The sequence below is a fragment of the Octopus bimaculoides genome, chromosome 1, assembly GCF_001194135.2.
Source record: "Octopus bimaculoides isolate UCB-OBI-ISO-001 chromosome 1, ASM119413v2, whole genome shotgun sequence".
In the NCBI taxonomy this organism is placed as follows: domain Eukaryota; kingdom Metazoa; phylum Mollusca; class Cephalopoda; order Octopoda; family Octopodidae; genus Octopus; species Octopus bimaculoides.
In genome coordinates this window covers 193,261,114-193,266,943 of record NC_068981.1, presented here as the reverse complement: position 1 = coordinate 193,266,943, position 5,830 = coordinate 193,261,114, and the positions used below count along the sequence as shown (strand labels likewise).

Here is a 5,830-nt window from a genome sequence, read left to right as displayed (position 1 = left end):
TATATATATATATATATATATATATATATATATATATTATGTCATATATATATTATGTCATATGTAAACAAGCATAGGTTTGTTTTTGAAGTGTTGAAATGTATTGTAGAACAAGTAGAAAGATAAATTTTATTCAACGCGTAAATGCTGAACAGTATATATAAAGGATAAAATCCTTTTAAGAGCAGAAAAAGTTTTTTGCCGGCAACCAGCCATGAGCATTTACATGTTGAATAAAATTCATCTTTCTACTTCTTATATGTATATACATATATATTCCTTGTATATATATATATACATACATATATATAATGCATGTGTGTGTATACATGCAGAACCATATGCACAATGGGCTTCTTCTGTTTCCAACTACTAAATCCACTGATAAGGCTGTGGTTGGCCCAAGGTTATAGCAGAAGACCATTGTAATAATAATGGAATGAGGGAGAAAGAGAAGGAAGGAAGCAGAAGACAGCATGATAACATTATTCAAGTCAAGGAAAATATCAGCAAAGGCAACCCTAAATTTTAAAAGACCAAGGTCATATTCTACGAAAGGTGGGGGTGGAGGGACAATGGAGGAGTGAGTTTATTATATAAATACATATTATGTATTGTACAGTATTATACATACTGTTGTTGAGATAAAAGCATTGTGCTTACAACGTCTGTGGGTGAGAGTTTGGAAGATCTTTGTGAGTGACTGTATATCAATTGATTAGCCTTTCTGTGGATGCTGTCCAGGATATGTGTGTGTATGTGTGTGTGCATGAGTGTGTGTGTGCGTTGTGTGTATGTATGAGTTATGTGCATGCGTGCAAGCACATATATGTGCATGTGTGCAAGCACATATATGTGCATGCTTGTAAGCACATGTGCATGTGTGTGTGTGCACATATATGTATGTATAACTGTGTGTGCATCTGTGTATGCATATTTGTGTATGTGTGTGTTTGTGGCCATGCATATGTCTGTGTGTATGCATATGTGTGTGTGCAGCTTCAGCACTGTCTGACATGTGGGAGTTGTGCTCCACTATGAAACTCACTTCACCTTTGCAGAGGTGGGTGTGTAGAGTTAATAGTTGGGGACAGGTATTTACTGAGTTATTTCTTAATGATGCAATCCTTGCTCTGTTCAGGTTATATTGGACTTTCCCAGAAAGTCCATTTGGTATTTTTCAGTGAAAATAAGACAAGTTTTAAACCCAAAGTGGTTTATTCAACCAATGAAATAATTATCCTTTCACTCCAGTAGTTTCTGCCATCCTCTGGGCAGATCTATTTTCCCTGACTCAAAATTTCCTGCCTTTCCATCAATTGAATGTGGAGAACATGACCCAATGAATGTCCATCTGCAATTTGTTGCAGATGCATTTAAAAACAATCCCCTGGTTTTTTTTTTTAAGATTGGTGACAGGAGATGAAAAATGGGTCCTCAATAATAATGTGCAGTGCAAACAAACATGGAGGGAGTGCTGTAAACCATCACAAACAACCTCCAAAGCAGAACTTCACCTGAAGATAGAAGAATGTTGTCTTTTACGAGCTTCTTCCAATGGACAGGACTATCAATTCAGATGTGTACTGTGACCAGTGAGAGAAATCAAATGCAGTGATCCACCAGAAGTGTCCAACATTTGTTAATCATTTGGGCATTGTGTTTCATCCCAACAATACCAGATCATATGCTTCTTTGTAGACATGGCAGAAGTTACAGGGACTTGGCTGGGAAGTTTTGCTGCACCCTCCATATTCATCTGACCTTGTGCCTTCAGATATTCATCTGATTTGGTCTCTTCAAAATTCATTGAATGAACTGACCTTCAATTATGAAAAGGATATAAAATTCCACTTGGAAGAGTTTTTTATTGTCAGTTTTATTGTCATCCTCAACGATAGTGAGACCTTGCATTTGAAGTGATTGTTGGGGTTCTAGTTGCAAGTTGTCTATGTTTAAGGTGAGGAGCAATACTTTCCTGGACAAGTGCAGGGATTCATCATTATCATCATTTAATATCTGTTTCCCATGTCGATATGGATTGGACAGTTTGAGAGGGTCTGATGAACCACCGAGCTGCAGCATGGTCCCAGTTTTGGTTGGTTACTATGGTTGGATGTCCTTCCTAACACCAATCACTTTACAGTGAGTGCTGGATGCTTTTCTCATGACACTTGCTCCAGTGAGGTCACTAAGTAACTTGCTAGACAAAGTAAAGAAAGGGAAACACCCCATTGACTGAAGGGGAATGAATTTGAGGGAGGAGAAAGTGGTTTTATGTCGGGTGTTGAAGGCTATGTTTTATGATGCTGAAAGAGAAAAGTTTGTAATCATGACATTTCATACAATAGTTCTCTTCCAATCACCTAAGTGAAGCAACATCAAGCTTAGTTAGCGCTGAAACAGGTGAGCATTCGGGAAGCCTAGGGGCTGTAAGCAACACCTTAAATGGCAGTGCCCCGACAAGGTCACAACCTTTGGGTTTGAACATCATCATCATCATCATCGTTTAATGTTCGTTTTCCATGCTGGCATGTGTTGGACAGTTCAACTAGGCTCCAGTCTGATCTGGCAATGTTTCTACAGTTGGATGCCCTTCCTAACGCCAACCACTCTGAGAGTGTAGTAGGTGCTTTTTACGTGACACCAGCACAGGGGCCAGAGGAGGGTGGCAACGACCACGATCAGTTGGTGTTTTTTATGTGCCACCAGCACAGAAGCCAGTCGAGGTGGCACTGGCATCAGCCACGTTTGGATGGTGCTTTTTACGTGCCACCGGCACGGGAATCACAACTACAATTTCCATTTGATTTTGGTTTTGATGTACTTGACTCAATAGGTCTCCTCAAGCACAGCATGTCGCCCTACAATCCAAGGTGCTTTGGAGTGGGCTGGGACTGGTTATACGACACTGGTCTAGGTTAAAAGAATAAAGAATGGATAATGTCTGCTCATTAAGTCAGAGCAGATTTTATGCAAGCAAGTTTGGTTATAAGAGCTGGTTGCATTTTGGTGTAAGCAAGTTTGGTTGCATGAAGATGGCACTGCAAAAAGGAAGGTTAAGGAGGGGGTGAAAAGGTCATGTCATCCTAGTTTTAACATCCATTCTTCCAAGCTCATATGGATCAGATGGCATTTACTGAGGTGGATTTCTACAGTTGGATGCCCTTCAAGTCACGAGCTCTCCCCTATTTCCAATTAAGGTAATATTTCCCCATGACCAGGCATGTTTTCTCACATGATTGGAAATCAAAATTAGATGATGATGACTCTTGCTTACTACTATAATGCAATATAAATAAAAGAATGTATGATTCTACAAACATCCATAAATACTAACAAACACTAAACTATTTCCAGACCTTCTGCAAATGTTTAATGAAAATCTTTGAAAACATTCACATAATAATTCTTTGATTCTTTTGTTTTCTTCCGATTTCCATCATTTCATGCCTTGGCAGCATCAACACTAATAATAAAAACATATAAGATTACAAAGATGAATTCCTGCAAGACCTTAAACAGGATATTGAAGAGAAGACAATGGTAAAAGAAGAAAGAGTGGCCAAGATTTGATGTCTGGAAATATAAAAAAAAAAACATTAAAAGTATAAAAAATCAAATCATCAGGAAAAAACCCATAACTACCTCACCAAGGAAACAAAGAAAAAGAAAACAAAAAGGAGGAAGGAATTAAGAAGCAGAAGATGGAGTGGGGTGGGTAAGTTGTAATATCTGGAAATTGTAATCAGTAATCTATGAGTAGATTCAGAAAGAGTTCAATTGTATTTTTTGCACCATGTACTTCTTTGTTATATTAAAAGGTTTTAGTTTTCCATTGGGCTTCCTGTTTTCTGTAATTATTATTTCATCCATTCACTAAATTAGGATATGTAATGTAATGCCAACTGAATAGTGATTTAATATTCCTTCTTAAATGTCAGATTCTGGTCAAAATAATTGTTGTATTTGAAGAGCTGATAGAATTGCAGCAGCACCTCAGTTCCCTGTTTGCACAATCCATATCATATTTAATCACAAATATTAAATATATTGTCATGATCAATGTAGAAGTGTCAAGGGATTTGTTTAAATGTAGACCTCAACTTGCTAGGAAATGACCCACACACTTGATTTCATGACCTTCCTCTGTGACACATAAAGAATGAGACATGTAGGAACCAGTTATGAAACTGTAATGGACTGTCATTCACCCAATTATAGTTTTCGGTGGTACCTTCTGTAGCATGTCCATCATGCATAACCCTCTTCATCCACTGGTTCGAGCATGGGGATCTGTTGTAATCATCATCCACTTGTTCCACTGTTGGGGTCTTTGGTGGTGGTGGTGGGGGGGTTCACACTTACTCTGGATTCTCATCCTCAACCTTGCTGCCAAGGGTGACCCTAGAAGGAGTTTAGAACTCCCAAAGGCATTACTCTGAGTCATTGGTTCACACAAGCCCCTCCTCCACGACAAGGACTGATCATTAGAGGGGAATCTATATATATATTCACTGACTCAACCCCTCTCTTTATCTTGCTCTCTAACCCACCTCCCTTCCTTTCTTTTTCAACTGGAATATTCTTGTATCTACTTTACAGCAGGACACCATACTCCCTCTCTCTCTCTCTCTCTCTGTACCTCATCAACTGGCATAAAGCTACCCCCACACACTCCTACTCTCACCTCCAAGCTGAGGGAGTTTTTGTCTAGCAAATTACTCAGTGACCCTGTTGGTGTTGGTGCCACATAAAAACACCAGTGCTGGTGCCGGACACTCTGTAAAGTGGTTGGCATTAGGAAGGGCATCCAGCTATAGAAACCAAGCCAAAACAGACAATGGAGCCTAATGTAGCTCCTGGCCTTACCAGCTTCTGTCAAATCATCTAACTCATGCCAGCATGGAAAACGAATGTTAGATGATGGTGATGACTAACCACCTCCTTATTACTGTTTTTAACAGTAATAATGTTTTTATATATATTATTCCAAGATGTATCAAGTTCAAAAAGAAGCCATGAATGAAGTACTCAACAGTAAGATTGATACGGAATAAAATATTCAGTTCATAATCATTAGTCCAACAAAATATATTCTGTTCCACTTATGACTTATCCTGATTAGCCAAATGTTTGGTCAGATCAATGTTTATGGATTAAATATTTTCACACACACACACACAATCACAGTGTGTTAGAATTTGGTGAGTTGTTTATTGTTTGTGGTTTCAAAAGATTATTGCAAATACTGTGGTAGCAGAAGATTACAGAAGTGGTTTTGTTCCATTTTTCACTTTTTTACCAATTCTAAGTGTGACTCTAGAATATGTTCATCAGTCTCCAAAAGATAGCAATTTGGAATTACTGCTGAATATGGAAGAACTAGAAGCTGCCATTCACAAAACAAAACCAGGGAAAGCTCCTGAATTTCAGAGCATTCCTGATAAAGTCTATAAATGTGGTGGAAACAAATTTTGGCAATGCAATAATCTTCTATAACACTTCAAAGATGAACAGATAATTAGCATTTACAAGAGGATGGAGAGTCAGTAGGACTAGAAATTCTTACAGAATTTCTTTTCTATGATATGAAAAATTCTGCTAAATAACTACAAAACAAAAAAAATGTATTTGAGCAAATTCTTCTTGAATGCGGATGTGGATTTCTTGTGTCTTGGAGACCAAGCAACAAATTTAGAAAAATGCCTATCGATAGTAAATCCCCATTTTGCCATGTCTGATTTTATGAAAGCTTTTGATGGTGTGGAAAGAGATGGTTTTATATACATACATATATGTATGTGTGTATATATATATATATATATAT

At 37.9% G+C, this 5,830-nt stretch overlaps 1 protein-coding gene across 3 annotated transcripts in view; it reads left to right on the top strand.

Annotated features, from left to right (window-relative positions):
* LOC106881752 (myosin heavy chain) overlaps window positions 1-5,830 on the top strand; it is a 111,204-nt gene that overhangs the window by 9,863 nt on the left and 95,511 nt on the right. Inside the window, exon 2 of one of the 3 annotated variants that reach the window (XM_014932242.2) lies at window positions 3,462-3,721. The exons of the other annotated variants lie outside the window; for them this stretch is intronic. The gene's annotated coding sequence lies outside the window, so the exon portion shown is untranslated. The remainder of the gene's footprint in view (window positions 1-3,461; window positions 3,722-5,830) is intronic. 3 annotated transcript variants of the gene reach the window in all.